This window comes from Bubalus bubalis, chromosome 1 (genome assembly GCF_019923935.1).
Source record: "Bubalus bubalis isolate 160015118507 breed Murrah chromosome 1, NDDB_SH_1, whole genome shotgun sequence".
Taxonomy (NCBI): domain Eukaryota; kingdom Metazoa; phylum Chordata; class Mammalia; order Artiodactyla; family Bovidae; genus Bubalus; species Bubalus bubalis.
The window spans coordinates 138,175,885-138,191,376 of record NC_059157.1 but is presented as its reverse complement, the minus strand read 5'-3'; the positions used below and the strand labels follow the sequence as shown (position 1 = coordinate 138,191,376).

At 37.8% G+C, this 15,492-nt stretch overlaps 1 protein-coding gene across 2 annotated transcripts in view; it reads left to right on the top strand.

Annotated features, from left to right (window-relative positions):
• Window positions 1–15,492, top strand: part of NAALADL2 (N-acetylated alpha-linked acidic dipeptidase like 2) — a 1,624,416-nt gene that overhangs the window by 19,736 nt on the left and 1,589,188 nt on the right. The window contains exons 2-4 of one of the 2 annotated variants that reach the window (XM_044938269.2): window positions 2,530–2,660; window positions 3,474–3,612; window positions 6,611–6,737. The exons of the other annotated variant lie outside the window; for it this stretch is intronic. The gene's annotated coding sequence lies outside the window, so the exon portion shown is untranslated. The remainder of the gene's footprint in view (window positions 1–2,529; window positions 2,661–3,473; window positions 3,613–6,610; window positions 6,738–15,492) is intronic. 2 annotated transcript variants of the gene reach the window in all.

Below are 15,492 nucleotides of genomic sequence, written 5' to 3'. Positions count from 1 at the left end.
TGAGGTTATTGATATTTCTCCCGGCAATCTTGATTCCAGCTTGTGTTTCTTCCAGCCCAGTGTTTCTCATGATGTACTCTGCATATAAGTCAAATAAGCAGGGTGACAATATACAGCCTTGACGTACTAGTGCTTGGGGGTCTTCAAATTACATTGACAAAAAGTAGATTAGTAAGAAAAAGATTTTTCTTACTAAAAAATTAGTAAGATTTTTTAACAGCCAGGCATCTTTTTTCCATATCCTTGTCTCCCAAGAATATCTCCTATGGCAACATAAAAGTTCATGAAAAGTGTTCTACCTAAGGTCACAAGTAGCCTCCATATTGCAATTAGATTTCGTGTTACTCCCTGAAGCATTTTATACTATCGACGACTATTTCTTGGGTATAGCTAAGCTATCGGAAACAATGATAAATCATCACCTAATGTGCAATGGGGGAAAATTTTAGTTCTATGTAATAATTTAAGCAACATCATTAGATCTTATTTTCTTAAGGCAAAAATCCCTAATTTCTCAGATGTCTGTTGCCATCTGAAAAACCTCTCCAAGATGACATTTAGGTACAGAGTAGCATGTTGTTTATTGCATCTTTTTAGCAATGAAAAAAAAAAAAAAGAGATTCTTTAATCCATGTAATGTTCTTGTGCTGTTTTGGCACTTTTCTTTCCTCTTAAGAGTATTTCTTTCTGATTACTCTTCCCTTTAATGGCATTTGTGGCTGAAATCTGAAGAATATAAATCAGAGGTTTTCCATGAGGGCAGGACTACTCTCCAGGGGAAGTTTTGGAAATATTGGAGGGAGGAGAAAATAATGTTTTCTGTCACAATCATTAGGAGATAATACTGGTATTTATTTTAGTGGAAGCAGGGCTGTTAGATGTTCCACACAATCAAGAATTGCTCAACATCCCATAAGACCTTAAAATGTACCACCCAATGTTCCCATAGATTAAAAACTTTTTATAATAATTGGACTCTGACCTAACTTCATTGTATATATATATATTAAAAAGCTATAATTCTTGCAAGTTTAATGTATGTTGAATTTTCCAGTAAAGCTGTTACTTTGTAAACTGAGAGAAGATTTAGCTAAGAGCATTTACCACTGCTGAAATTCACAGTGACAGTACTACTTATAATTGATTTGTCATTAAAACATGCCTTATCTGTCCAGATTTGAATTCATAGCATTCACAATTATTTACATATGGTGCAAATGGTTGCATTCCTTACTTCAGTGGATCTTCCCAACTCAGGGATTGAACCTGCGTCTCTTGTGTCATCAGGCAGTTCTTAACCATTGTATCATCTGGGAAGCCCAATATGTAATGAGTCTACCTAAGCTATGGTTCAGTATCAGATGTAGTTGAGTCTATTGTCTCATGAACTAGGGAGATAAAATATAACTGGCAACATCAAATCTTGTTTCTGCTTTTGCTTATTGATATTTTTCTTTGCAGAATTTTTGTTGAACAATAAGGATAAGAGGACATCATTTATGTATCTATATCTATATATGTATATATTTATATATATAATTTCCAGAAGTAAAAACGTAAGCAAAACTGTTTCAGTGTTTTAGTGGTCCTTGGAAATGCTTTAGAAAGTGTCTTTTTTCTCTTTTGCCTCCAGATAGGAATCCAAAAGATATGTTATTAGAAAACTATATCCTTAACCATACACAGTGACTTTTCAGTCAACTATTTATATTATTAAGATCCTTGAAAAGTTATACCACCTTTCAGATTACTACTTTTTCTCAGTATTACAATTTTTTTTAACCCAAAAATGTCTTAAACAAAATGTTTTATATTTGTCTTCAGGCAAAGACAAGTTGATTTATTTATCATAAGATTTTTTAGAGAGAGAATATCATGTGAAACACTTGAATTATGCATTATATTTAGATATACTCAAAAGGTATAAAGAGGTGGCATCTTTGATTTTTTGGTCTATTGTGTTCTTGGACTATGTCCACATGTTTTGTAGCACTCACATTTTGAGCCTATTTTTTCCTAAACATTTTCATCCTAAAGATGTTTTCCTGAGCGATAACTTAAGTATAGTCTTATGCAAAATAGCCATGAACTTCAGAAGGACTAAAAAAATGATTTAAAAAATGATGTGAAAAGAATGCACCTGCCAGAGAATGATTCCCTTGCACTTCTCTTCTCTTCTACTAATCACTGTCTTTTACCAAGTCCTATGTCTTTCTATCAGCAGATACAATAAAGTGTAGCTACATTACATTTTAGGTACAAGCTATGTTTACTTTCAAATTTTTAAATATTATCTATTTTTGTTGTTTGATTGAATAATGTTTTTCTATCTGTGAACCTTCTTTGATTATCTTGGATTAAGATAGAACACATCATACATTTTTCCTTTTAAACTACTGGACAAATATTTTAAGAACTTTCATGTTAAACAGTTTTCAGGGAAAAACTGAAGCTGTTCGGCAAAGGAGAAACATAATTTTCCTTGACTTTTAAACATGAGCTCAGATAGTTACTCTCCTACTTCCCCAGGATTATGTCTGCAGAGCTCCCACTGTACAATATAAATCTTAAGAGGTGCTGTTAGTGTGACCAGCAATTTCAATAACCACGTCAGTCCCTTGTTCTTACCTAGAGAACACAAAGTGAAAAGAATCTTCCCTGTAAGTATGATACTTTAGTTCAAATATTCTCTCTTGCTATCTAACAATCACAGTCAGGAATTCCCGGTAATATCTTGTATGTTACGCCTTAATTACCAGAAAATTGATAAATTAAGGAAAGGATAAATTAGGAAATTAAAGTACAAATTAATATCGCCACTGATAAATCTTGCTTGCATTTGCTAATAAAAGTGGAGAATAGAATGAGAACAAAAATTACTAATTTCCTATCTGTGGTTTAATTTTTTCTTTTATTTCTATCTAGCACTTGCCTCCCCATTCCCATTTTGAAATAAAAATCTTAAAAGAAAATTAATGATTAACATCATACCAATGTGTATGTGCATAAAAATGTAGTCATTTAATGAAAACATTGTTAAACATTGTTAGGCTTAGCATTCTATTAGTTACCCCAGGTTATACAATGTAAAATTGTACTTGCTTAAAAATTACTTTTGCACAATTATATTACATTTTCTAACAAATATTGTTTTATTACAACTTTATTTTCCTTTAAATTTAGGCAATGATTTTATATTGGAATCTAAACAGTTATATTTTATGGGCAAAAACACTATCCCTTATATCTGTTCAGCTACAGTTTAACAATGAGCTTCCCAAGCCTTTTCTGTCACCCTGTTCCATTCTCTTAACTTTGATGATCATGTATGAGATTAAGTTGCAAAAGTAGTCTTTCTTCCCCATAATCTGAGAAAAATGAAAAGCTATAAGATGAATTCATGTGAATGCAATGTGCTAGAACAACTTGTTTCTTATTTCACAACCACTGACAATGTTATTGCGTATTTGCAGAACACCTGGTACTGTGCTGAGCATTGAGCATTGAAAAGAAATAAAGACAGACAGAATATCTGCCTTTTTGGATATCAAATCTAGTGTGGAAAATAGATAATAACCAAGTAAACTACTAACTACACAAGTCCAATTGGTGGTAAGTGGTATGAATCAGACATGTATAGAAAGAGAGGATGATGGTGAGAGTGACTCTAAAACCTGAAAGTTGAGAAGTAATCTGCCATTTTATTAATTGGAACAGAAGAACACCATTGCAATGAGACAGAACAACATACATCCAAAGACCCTAAGATAGAAGAAAGCTGAGTATTGTTGCAGAACTAATTAGGGACTGGATCAGAATAATTAACATTATTTAAAATGTCCCTATTACCCAAAGGCATATTTAAAATCAATGCAATTTCTAGAAAAATTCCAATATCATTTTTCAAAGAAATGTTAAAAAAAAAATGCTAAAATTCCTTTAGAACTGTAAAAGGCTTCAAATAGTCAAAGCAGCTCTTAAGGAAGAACAAAGCTGTAGACAGTACAGTTCCTGAGTTCAAACTATAGCACAAAGCTATAGTAATCAAAAAAGTATAGTACTGGCATAAACAGACACGTAGACAAATGGGACAGAATCAGAAGGCAGAAGTAAGCCCTCATAAATACAGTCAACCTGGTGGCTCAGTTGGTAAAGAATCTGCCTGCAGTACAGGAGACCTGGGTTCTATCCCTGGTTCAGGAAGATTCCCTGGAGAAGGAAATGGCAAAACCACTCCAGTATTCTTGCCTGGAAAATCCCATGGACAGAGGAGCCTGGTGGGATACAGTCCATGGGGTCACAAGAGTTGAACATGATTTAGCGACTAAACCACCACCACAAGGGAGCCAAGAATACTCAACAGGGACAGGATTGTCACTTCAATATGTAGTGGTGGGAAAACTGGATAATCACACACTGAAGAATGAAACCAAGGTTGTCTGCCTCTGGGAGTAGGTAGCCTTTAACTGCTGGGTTAAAACACAGAAGGGTAGGGAGAAATTCCAAGGTGTCCTTGAATTATATGTTTACACAAATGTAAACTAAAGTGTCATCATTCCACCTTAATCATGCCACTTGACTTCCTCAGATAAAATTATACACTTTCCTCTTTCTCTGGCTTCAAGTGCTTGGAAACATAAGGCAGACAATCCCTTATGGTGTCTTGCCCAGGAAGCAGATATTACCTATACTCAATCTCTTCTCTTTCCTTTCCTTCTTCAGCCAGGAATTATCCTCTAGTTAGAAAGCAGCACTGGCAAAAAATTTACTCTCCACTTTCTGGTGTTCTCAGCATTTCATAAGGCTTATGTATTCCAGTTTACAGATAAGGAAAGTGAGGTTTTTAAAAGATTAACTCACTGTATCCATTCAAATTTACATATTAGTGGTAGAAATGGAATTTAAACACAAAGTCCATAACCAGGGTTGGTTGACATATGCCTTACAGTTCTTCTGTATAGATGGTTAAACTGTTCTTCCAAGATAAACACTGGAGAGAATGAGGATAAAAATACATCAGTGAAGACCAGGAATACTTAACACTGATTGCCTCCTTTCTTACTCTTATAATTTGTTTTCAAGGTGAAAGTGTCTTGGTGGAGCCCCATTAAAAAGAAGAAATTTAAAACTGGAAGAAAAATAAAAGCATTGTAGAGAGAGAGGGACGAAGTTGGCTTCCAGCAATAGGACCCACTAGTGGTAACCCAACAGGGCAAGATACATTTCTAAACAGAGACTGGTTATAGAACCAGCAGAGGCAACCCTAAGACCTGCAGAGAAGTCACCATATGAGAGCTAACCTTACTGGCCTGTCAAGTTCTGCAGTGTAATATGCAGTGGCCAATGTAGGATGCCACACACACGGCAGATTTGCATTTTAGTTTAGGCGTCCCAAGCTTAGGAAATCTCAAACTTTTAAAAGGAAGTGCTAAAAAACCTGCCAACCCTTAATCCAGGGGGAGAAATTATCCATATTATCCTGAGGAGCAAACAAATCTGTCACCTACCCCAAGATAGACACTATGGCTGTAACTTCAGTGTCTAGAAGAGAAATTGATACAGAACAGACACTCCATAAATGTTTCTTAGATGTCTGATTGGCTGAATAAATGGCAGACAAGTATTTCAAGGAATTGTCCTGAAAATTTTGGGGAAGGGACAGTCAAGCAGAGGTGTTAGGAAAGAGAGAAGAATAGTAATTTTCCAAGCCTGCAAAGGAGGAAAGGCAACTTCACCCTTGTCATGGTGTTAGAATGGAGATGGTTGTAATATTTTTATTTTTTTGAAAACAATCTTCACATGGACCAGTCATAGTGCAGAGACATAGGCTGGTTCACTAGAGTGAGGGGAGAATGACTGTCTTGAGACTGAAGCACAAAGGTAGCTTAGTGCAACACTCATTGATAGCCTCAGCCACTTTAGCAGAGAGAAGCTGTATTAGAGGAAAAGAAAGCAGCTAGGTCTGTGATGATCAGAGAAAGGATATTATCTGAGTCACTTATTCAGAGAGAAGTTCATACTGAAACCACAGCAAGGGCCAAACCGGTGCATTGTTAGTAATGGAAGTGATTTGGACAATATTATGATTCCTGAAGTTATTTATTGAGGACTTTCAGATCAGATCAGTCACTCAGTCATGTCTGACTTTTTGCGACCTCATGAATCGCAGCACGCCAGGCCTCCCTGTCCCTCACCAACTCCCGGAGTTCACTCAGAGACAATTGTGCATTCCTATCATTTTTCTTTTTAATGTATTATAAATATTCATTGATTTTTAAAACCCCCTCAAGCTGGTAGACTGTGGGGCATACCTATTAAATTGTTTGTTTCCTGAAGAGAATGTAATCTGGGTCACTGATTCGAATCATTGATGACTTGAAAGATAATTTTATTTAATGTGATGAATTTTCTTCATTTTATTCTTCTTCTCCTCATTTAAGATTATGTGTAAAATAGCACTGTAGGATATGCAAAACCAGAAACTTGAGGCTTTTGTGGTAAATACCTAACATACTTTAAGAAAAAATGTATGTATTTATTTGATTGCACTGGGCCTTAGTTGTGGCATGTGGGATCTTTTAGTTGCAGCAAATGAAATCTTTAATTGCAGGATGCAAGATCTAGTTCCCTGAGCTGGGACTGAACCCATGGACCCCTGTATTGAGAGCTCAGAGTCTCGGACAGTGGATCACCAGGGAAATCCCACTACCTGATATACTGACTCACTTTCAAGGAAGGTAAAAACCTTCTTCTCTCAGTTTCAAAATTAGGTGCACATGTTATGGAGTAAAGCAGGGGTTTGTTGATAACTTAGGAGAAAATATGAAGTAGCCTCCAGCTCTGAAACCATACAGGAATTTTAGCTGTCAATCTGAGATTGGTACGTAGCTCAAGATTCAGTTATAATCCAGAGTCAATGTCCTGGTACCACTGGGCCATGAAGGCATTTCTCACCCTCCTCTAAGGACGCAATACCTAGAGGGCCCATAGAACGTTCTAGACCTACCAGTGTTTAGCCAAAGATAAATGTTTACAAGATCAGATAACTTCATTCATGCTTCTCATCTTTAGTACTAGAGCAGCATCTAAAATGCAGACTCTTCTGGCATATTACTCTGTTCTCTCATTTGAAGATCTAATCTATCCACCCCAACCTCTCACTTTCATATTGTTGACTGCCTTCAAAAATCTTTCACTTTGCTCTCAGGAGTCTTATTCCATTATCAACAAATTTATTTTCCTGCATATTCAGTCTCCTCAGAGAAAATTCTCTTTATCTCTTTGCTGTAAAGTAGTATCTCAAAGATGATTTCAGAATGCTCATTGGATAAGCATTTACATTTTAATAGTTATATTTTATTTTAATTAGAAAATAATTATATTTTATTTTTTTAGAAAAATATATATTGGAGCCATCTCTGCATGTGTACTATCAAGTTAAAATTAAAGGAAGAATTAAAGAAAAAAATGAAGGAGCTGGTGAATTGATTTAAAGATGACTATTGAGAAAAGAATATGCATAGAAAGTAGAAATGGCAAAAATCATAAATGACTGCAGTTTAAGAAGTTCTACCTAACGTAAACCTAATTTTCCATTGAAAATTCTACTTTCACCTTCACTTTCTCCAGTGTGTGCTAGACTTTCTCTTTTATCCTGGTCACCATAAGGTCAGATAACGTCAGTTACAGTCTCTTAATATCTTTTCCGGATCTTGACTTTGTCTGCCTTCATTTGGAAACAGTTCTTATTGAAGCCACATCTTCAAATTATAGTACTCTATCAGATCTGATCACATCAGATCAGTCGCTCAGTCATGTGCGACTCTTTGCGACCCCATGAATCACAGCATGCCAGACCTCCCTGCCCATCACCAACTCCTGGAGTTCACCCAGACTCATGTCCATCGAGTCAGTGATGCCATCCAGCCATCTCATCCTCTGGCGTCCCCTTCTCCTCTTGCCCCTAATCCCTCCCAGCATCAGAGTCTTTTCCAACGAGTCAACTCTTCGCATGAGATGGCCAAAGTACTGGAGTTTCAGCTTCAGCATCATTCCTTCCAAAGAAATCCCAGGGCTGATCTCCTTCAGAATGGACTGGTTGGATCTCCTTGCAGTCCAAGGGACTCTCAAGAGTCTTCTCCAACACCACAGTTCAAAAGCATCAATTCTTTGGTGCTCAGCCTTCTTCACAGTCCAACTCTCACATCCATACACGACCATAGGAAAAACCATAGCCTTGACTAGATGGACCTTTGTTGGCAAAGTAATGTCTCTGCTTTTGAATATGCTATCTAGGTTGGTCCTAACTTTCCTTCCAAGGAGTAAGCATCTTTTCATTTCATGGCTGCAGTCACCATCAGCAGTCATTTTGGAGCCCAGAAAAATAAAGTCTGACACTGTTTCCACTGTTTCCCCATCTATTTCCCATGAAGTGATGGGACCGGATGCCATGATCTTCGTTTTCTGAATGTTGAGTTTTAAGCCAACTTTTTCACTCTCCACTTTCACTTTCATCAAGAGGCTTTTGAGTTCCTCTTCACTTTCTGCCATAAGGGTGGTGTCATCTGCATATCTGAGGTTATTGATATTTCTCCTGGCAATCTTGATTCCAGCTTGGGCTTCATCCAGCCCAGCGTTTCTCATGATGTACTCTGCATATCAGTTAAATAAGCAGGGTGACAATATACAGCCTTGACGTACTCCTTTTTCTATTTGGAACCAGCCCCACTTTTCTCTGTAGACTATTGTCCTTCAGATCCATCTCTTATAGACCTATAAAGCTTGAGCATCCAGTTCAGATTGGTTAGTGTGCGAGTGTCTGTGTGTGTGTATTATTAATAAAAATAATATATCTTCATTTGTGAGAATTTGGAAAATTACAGAAATTAATCCTGTTTATCATTATTAACAGTTTTTAAGCATTGTTGAAATTTTAACAGATTTTCTTCAAATTATTACTGATATTACTTTTTTATACTTTATCACTAACAGTACATCTTAATAGTTTTTATATTATTACAATGTCTGCCTTTACAGAATAATACAAATACCATCATTTAATCATTCCCCTTTTCATAGTGTTCATGGGGTTCTTTGCTGACAAAGATCCATCTAGTCAAAGCAAGGGTTTTTCCAGTAGTCATGTATGGAAGTGAGAGTTGGATTATACAGAAAACGAGTGCAGAAGACTTGATGATTTTGAACTGTGGTGTTGGAGAAGACTCTTGAGAGTCCCTTGGACTGCAAGGAGATCAAGTTAGTCAATCCTAAAGGAAATCAGCCCTAAATATTCACTGGAAGGACTATTGCTGAAGCTGAAGCTCCAGTCCTTTGGCCACCTGATACAAAGAACTGACTCACTGACAAAGACCCTGATGGTGGGGGAGACTGAAGGCAGGAGGAGAAGGGGGCGACAGAGGATGAGACAGTTGGATGGTATCATCGGATCCACAGACCTGAGTTTGAGTAAGCTCTGGGAGTTGGTGATGGACAGGGAAGCCTGGTGTGCTGCAGTCCATGGGGTCGCAAAGAGTTGGACATGACTAAGCAACTGAACTGAACTGAATCATTCCCCTATTGTAGGACACTTGGGTAGTAATAAACTTTTATTATTATATAATATTTACAGTAAACATCTTTGTGGATAATTTAGTCTACCAGTTTAACTTAGCCCATAGGGCCAGGTTCCCAGAAGAGGAGTTTCAAGTTTCAAGAGTCAAGAAAAAATTTAAAGTGTAATTGGATAAACTGAGGACTCCCCAGGGCCATTCATAAAGAACAGTAGGTGACTAGAAAATGGCTAAGGAGGCTGCCTTTGGTGCTTTTGTTGTCTGAAGCTCTTCCACCCACTAGCAGCCTTTTATTATGCTGAGCAGGATTTGTAAACTAAATGGACTTTCTGAGAAGACAGGAGTAAAGCAGAATTAAGAGCTGAGAGAGACGTGATAGTAACCTAGGGTAGTGAAACTGTGAGAATGAACAGGGATGGTTAGAGATATAATGCGATTTAAGAAAAATCTTTTATATGGAGCCTACATAGTCTTTCATAAAAAGCTTGTAATGTTTGTTCACACTCTGTCTTCAAGAAGTTCAGACAGGTCACATGGAAATTTACAGAGGCTGATACACAAAGGCTTATAAATGCAAACTTCAAAAGAATATCTGCAAAGCTTGCATGCTATGAATCTTTAAAGTAGGTATCTGGGTTAAGGCTGTAAGCTTTTGGAACAACACAAAAAGCCTTAAAAGAGGCTTTTAGCTGTTGCCTGGTAGTTTTGAATTAGGGAAATGCAGGTAGGGAGTGGAACTTATGGAGAGCCCTAGAATGATATTTTCAAAGTTTACATCTTAAGAACTAGGTATGTGTTCATGCTCAGAAACTTCAGTTATGTCCGACTCTGTGTGACCTTATGGACTGTAGCCTGCCAGACTCATCTGCACATGGGATCCTCTAAAGCTAGAATACTGGAGTGGGTTGCCATGCCCTCCTCTAGGGGATCTTCCCAACCCAGTGATTCTTTACCACTGAGCCAACAGGGAAGACCCTACGAGGTATAAATATATGCAATTTTCAACTGCACACCTCCCAATAAAAAAAGATTTTGTAGTTTTTAATGGGGCCATTTCAATATAGCATTTTGTTTAAGAATATGGAAGCAGACTATCTGAGTTCAAACCTAAAATCATGGAAGGTCAAAAATGAATAACAATGGTTTACCTGTACAAGAAAAGAGAGAAAAGGAGAGAGAGTCCAGAATGGAACCTAGGTTTGAATTCATAATCATGTAAATGTCATACATATTTTTTGAGAAAATAGTAAATCAAGATGACAGAACAAACCATGCCTCAAATTTGAAAACAAATTGAAACAAGTCAACATCAGTGTATATCTGGGTGGTACCCAGATAAGAATTATTCCAGATAAGTTTAAAACACAAAATTTGACTGTACATCCCTAGTGGAGATATCCTAAGGGAAACAAAGAAACAAAACCAAAAGCACGCGGAAACTGTATTTTGTGCTCTTATGAATAGTGATGTTGATATCATTATTTTGAAGTTTTGTATATTGATATTATTATTTTGAAACTAATATATGTGTTATATACATATAGATAAAGCAAATTAATAATTATATTTTATATCATCAAGAAACAAGGTTTTTCAAAGTAACAGAAGTCCTACAAATGCAAAATCAAATACATAAGTAAAATAAATAATGAACTTATGCTTTATTTATTTCTAAAAAATACTTATTTTCACAGTACCATTTGCAAAAGGTGCCACAAACTGCAACGAAAAGACAATGACTGCAATCACTATCAAAATAAGTCATATATATATATATAAATCCTTAGATTCATAATTAAAAAAGAAACTCAATGGTCAGTTTTGATGGTTGTTAACTTGGAAACTCACTATTACAATAATAGAAGAAAAAAAAAACAACCATTCATTTATTCTGCTTTTCTTATTCAAACTGCATTTCAGAGTATTCTATCCAAAAGTTAGAAGTTCTTCTTTACAGAATAATAAATTCAGAAGGAATATTAGAATTGGAACATCACCATTTTGCAAGCTATAATGAAATAATAAATGCTAAAGATACCAAAGGAACATTTCATGCAAAGATGGGCTTGATAAAGGACAGAAATGGTATGAACCTAACAGAAGCAGAAGATATTAAGAAGAGATGGCAAGAATACACAGAAGAACTGTACAAAAAAGATCTTCACGATCCAGATAATCATGATGGTGTGATCACTCACACTCACCTAGAGCCAGATATCCTGGAATGTGAAGTCAAGTGGGCCTTAGAAAGCATCACTATGAACAAAACTAGTGGAGGTGATGGAATTCCAGTGGAGCTATTCCAAATCCTGAAAGATGATGCTGTGAAAGTGTTGCACTCAATATGCCAACAAATTTGGAAAACTCAGCAGTGGCCACAGGACTGGAAAAGGTCAGTTTTCATTTCAATCCCAAAGAAAGGCAATGCCAAAGAGTGCTCAAACTACTGCACAATTGCACTCATCTCACACACTAGTAAAGTAATGCTCAAAATTCTCCAAGCCAGGCTTCAGCAATACGTGAACCGTGAACTTCCTGATGTTCAAGCTGGTTTTAGAAAAGGCAGAGGAACCAGAGATCAAGTTGCCAACATCCGCTGGATCATGGAAAAAGCAAGAGAGTTCCAGAAAAACATCTATTTCTGCTTTATTGACTATGCCAAAGCCTTTGACTGTGTGGATCACAATAAACTGGGGGAAATTCTGAAAGAGATGGGAATACCAGACCACCTGATCTGCCTCTTGAGAAATTTGTATGCAGGTCAGGAAGCAACAGTTCAAACTGGACATGGAACAGCAGACTGGTTCCAAATAGGAAAAGGAGTTCGTCAAGGCTGTATATTGTCACCCTGCTTATTTAACTTCTATGCAGAGTACATCATGAGAAACGCTGGACTGGAAGAAACACAAGCTGGAATCAAGATTGCCAGGAGAAATATCAATAAGCTCAGATATACAGATGACACCACCCTTATGGCAGAAAGTGAAGAGGAACTCAAAAGCCTCTTGATGAAAGTGAAAGTGGAGAGTGAAAAAGTTGGCTTAAAACTCAACATTCAGAAAACGAAGATCATGGCATCCGGTCCCATCACTTCATGGGAAATAGATGGAGAAACAGTGGAAACAGTGTCAGACTTTATTTTTCTGGGCTCCAAAATGACTGCTGATGGTGACTGCAGCCATGAAATGAAAAGATGCTTACTCCTTGGAAAGAAAGTTAGGACCAACCTAGATAGCATATTCAAAAGCAGAGACATTACTTTGCCAACAAAGGTCCATCTAGTCAAGGCTATGGTTTTTCCTATGGTCGTGTATGGATGTGAGAGTTGGACTGTGAAGAAGGCTGAGCACCAAAGAATTGATGCTTTTGAACTGTGGTGTTGGAGAAGACTCTTGAGAGTCCCTTGGACTGCAAGGAGATCCAACCAGTCCATTCTGAAGGAGATCAGCCCTGGGATTTCTTTGGAAGGAATGATGCTGAAGCTGAAACTCTAGTACTTTGGCCACCTCATGCGAAGAGTTGACTCGTTGGAAAAGACTCTGATGCTGGGAGGGATTGGGGGCAGGAGGAGAAGGGGATGCCAGAGGATGAGATGGCTGGATGGCATCACTGACTCAATGGACGTGAGTCTGGGTGAACTCCGGGAGTTGGTGGTGGACAGGGAGGCCTGGCGTGCTGCGATTCATGGGGTCGCAAAGAGTCGGACACGACTGAGTGACTGATCTGATCTGATTAGTCAAAAGATTTATGGGGGAAACTTGTAATGGGTGTATGCCAACATTTGAACCATCTTAGCCTAAATAAGGGAGAAAGCAATGGCACGCCACTCCAGTACTCTTGCCTGGAAAATCCCATGGATGGAGGAGCCTGTAGGCTGCAGTCCATGGGGTCACTAAGAGTCGGACACAACTGAGCGACTTCACTTTCGCTTTCCACTTTCATGCATTGGAGAAGGAAATGGCAACCCACTCCAGTGTTCTTGCCCGGAGAATCCCATGTACGGAGAAGCCTGGTAGGCTGCAGTCCATGGGGTGGCACAGAGTCGGACACGACTGAAGTGACTTAGCAGCAGCAGCAGCCTAAATAAAAGTAGGATAATGATATGTTTTTCTTGATTAGATGCAATAGGAAGTATTAATCATATTGTCTCACTGTGGTTTATTATCCACAGGAGAAAGAGAGAAAGCAAAGCTGAGCTAACCAAGTCTGGATCTACTGCCAGGTTATTGTAAAAACATGGGTGTGGAGGAACATGTTAATTAATACCACACTGATGTAATTAATCCACTGAAAATGTGAGAAATGATACAGTGCAAATTATCTGGTGCTTTTATGAGAAATGGCATAAAAAGGTGGATGGAGGTGGTGAGTTGTTAGCACTCAGTACAAAGATGCTCACACTGTATGCCCACAGGTCTAAAAGTCTTTCAACTGTGCTCCTTTCAGACTCCTGATCAAACAGCTAACCCAGTTACTACTGCCTAAGAGTCCAGCATACCCTTACTTTGGACCACTTCTCTCTCTACACAAAGTTAATGGCCAGTTTAGTTGGCTGAAGCTCTGCCCTTTGAGAGGGTTTCCCTTTACTACTGTCTTTCAGAACCATTCCTGAGATGCAGTTTAAAAACAGTTTATTTTCACTTGCACTCAGATGCCCAGACAATCCATTCATGGATCAAGCTCAAACTTCCTTCTTCAATCAGTTAGTAATGGAGAATCCCTCCCAAGAAGCTGAAGAAGAGCTGTTAATGCAACGGTTGCAGCTGACATGAGAGTCTAGGCCATTTGTTCTTATAGGTTACTTATGCTGTCTGAACCTATGTGAGCCCAAACATTGATAGACCACTTCTATTATAATAGATTGCTTCTGGGCTTTCCCAATTTTATGACTTGATGGGTCAAGATAGATCATTTTTACTACTCAGTCATTTGATGTTCTCAGGTCAGAAGCTTGATTTCTACCTGAGTCCAGTTGTATGCCATGAATGGATTTTGAATTCTGCATAGCTTTCTCATGGAGATGGCATATCTGTCTTAGCCCTACTGAAAGAGAGAAATGACACAGTAATTTGAACAGGAAAAGCTTAATAAAAAAAAAAAATCAACTATAGATCCCACAACTAGTGAGAAATGAACAAGGATTCTAATGAAGATATTTATAATTCTAATACCTACTCTGTCTCCACTAGATTGTCCAATGTTTGACAACTTCTATGTGCAGAGCAGTTCAGGCAAATATTTCTGGAGACCTCAATACTAGCAATATAAAACAATGGCTCAAACTTTACCCAAACCAGGTGAATTGTTTCCCCTTGTGCAACCTTTTGAGGTAAATGTGTGTCCAGGATTCATCCAGCAAATATGCCTGCAGTTAAAATTTCATTCTGCAGAATGTTGGGGAAACTTGCCTGCACCTCTAAATTAGACATTAGTGTTAGAAATATCTTAACGAGTGAGTTTCTCTTTGCATTTCATTATCTACTAGATGGATATTTTATTTTTAATATTTATTTATTTATTTGGCTGCACTGAGTCATAATTGCAGCATGCAAGATCTTCGTCCCATCAGGTGGAATCTTTCATTGGAATGCCAGGACTCTCTAGCTGTGACGCTTGGGCTCTGGAGCATGTGGGTTCAGTAGTGGTAGCACGCCATCTTAGTTTCTCCATGGCATATGAGACCTTAGTTCCTGAACCAGGGATTGAACCCGTGTCCCCTGCATTGCAAGGTGGATTCTTAACCACTGGACCACCATCCCTGGATGGATATTTTAGAATGGGTCAAAAGCAAACATTTTTGTCTGATCTTGACAATCCACATTCATGTCTTCTGACTATACTTAGACCTGAACTGATGAAAGTGAGGTTTCCCCTCATAGAATCCATCAGTGTGCTATTACTATTAAACAGATCTCCTATTCAA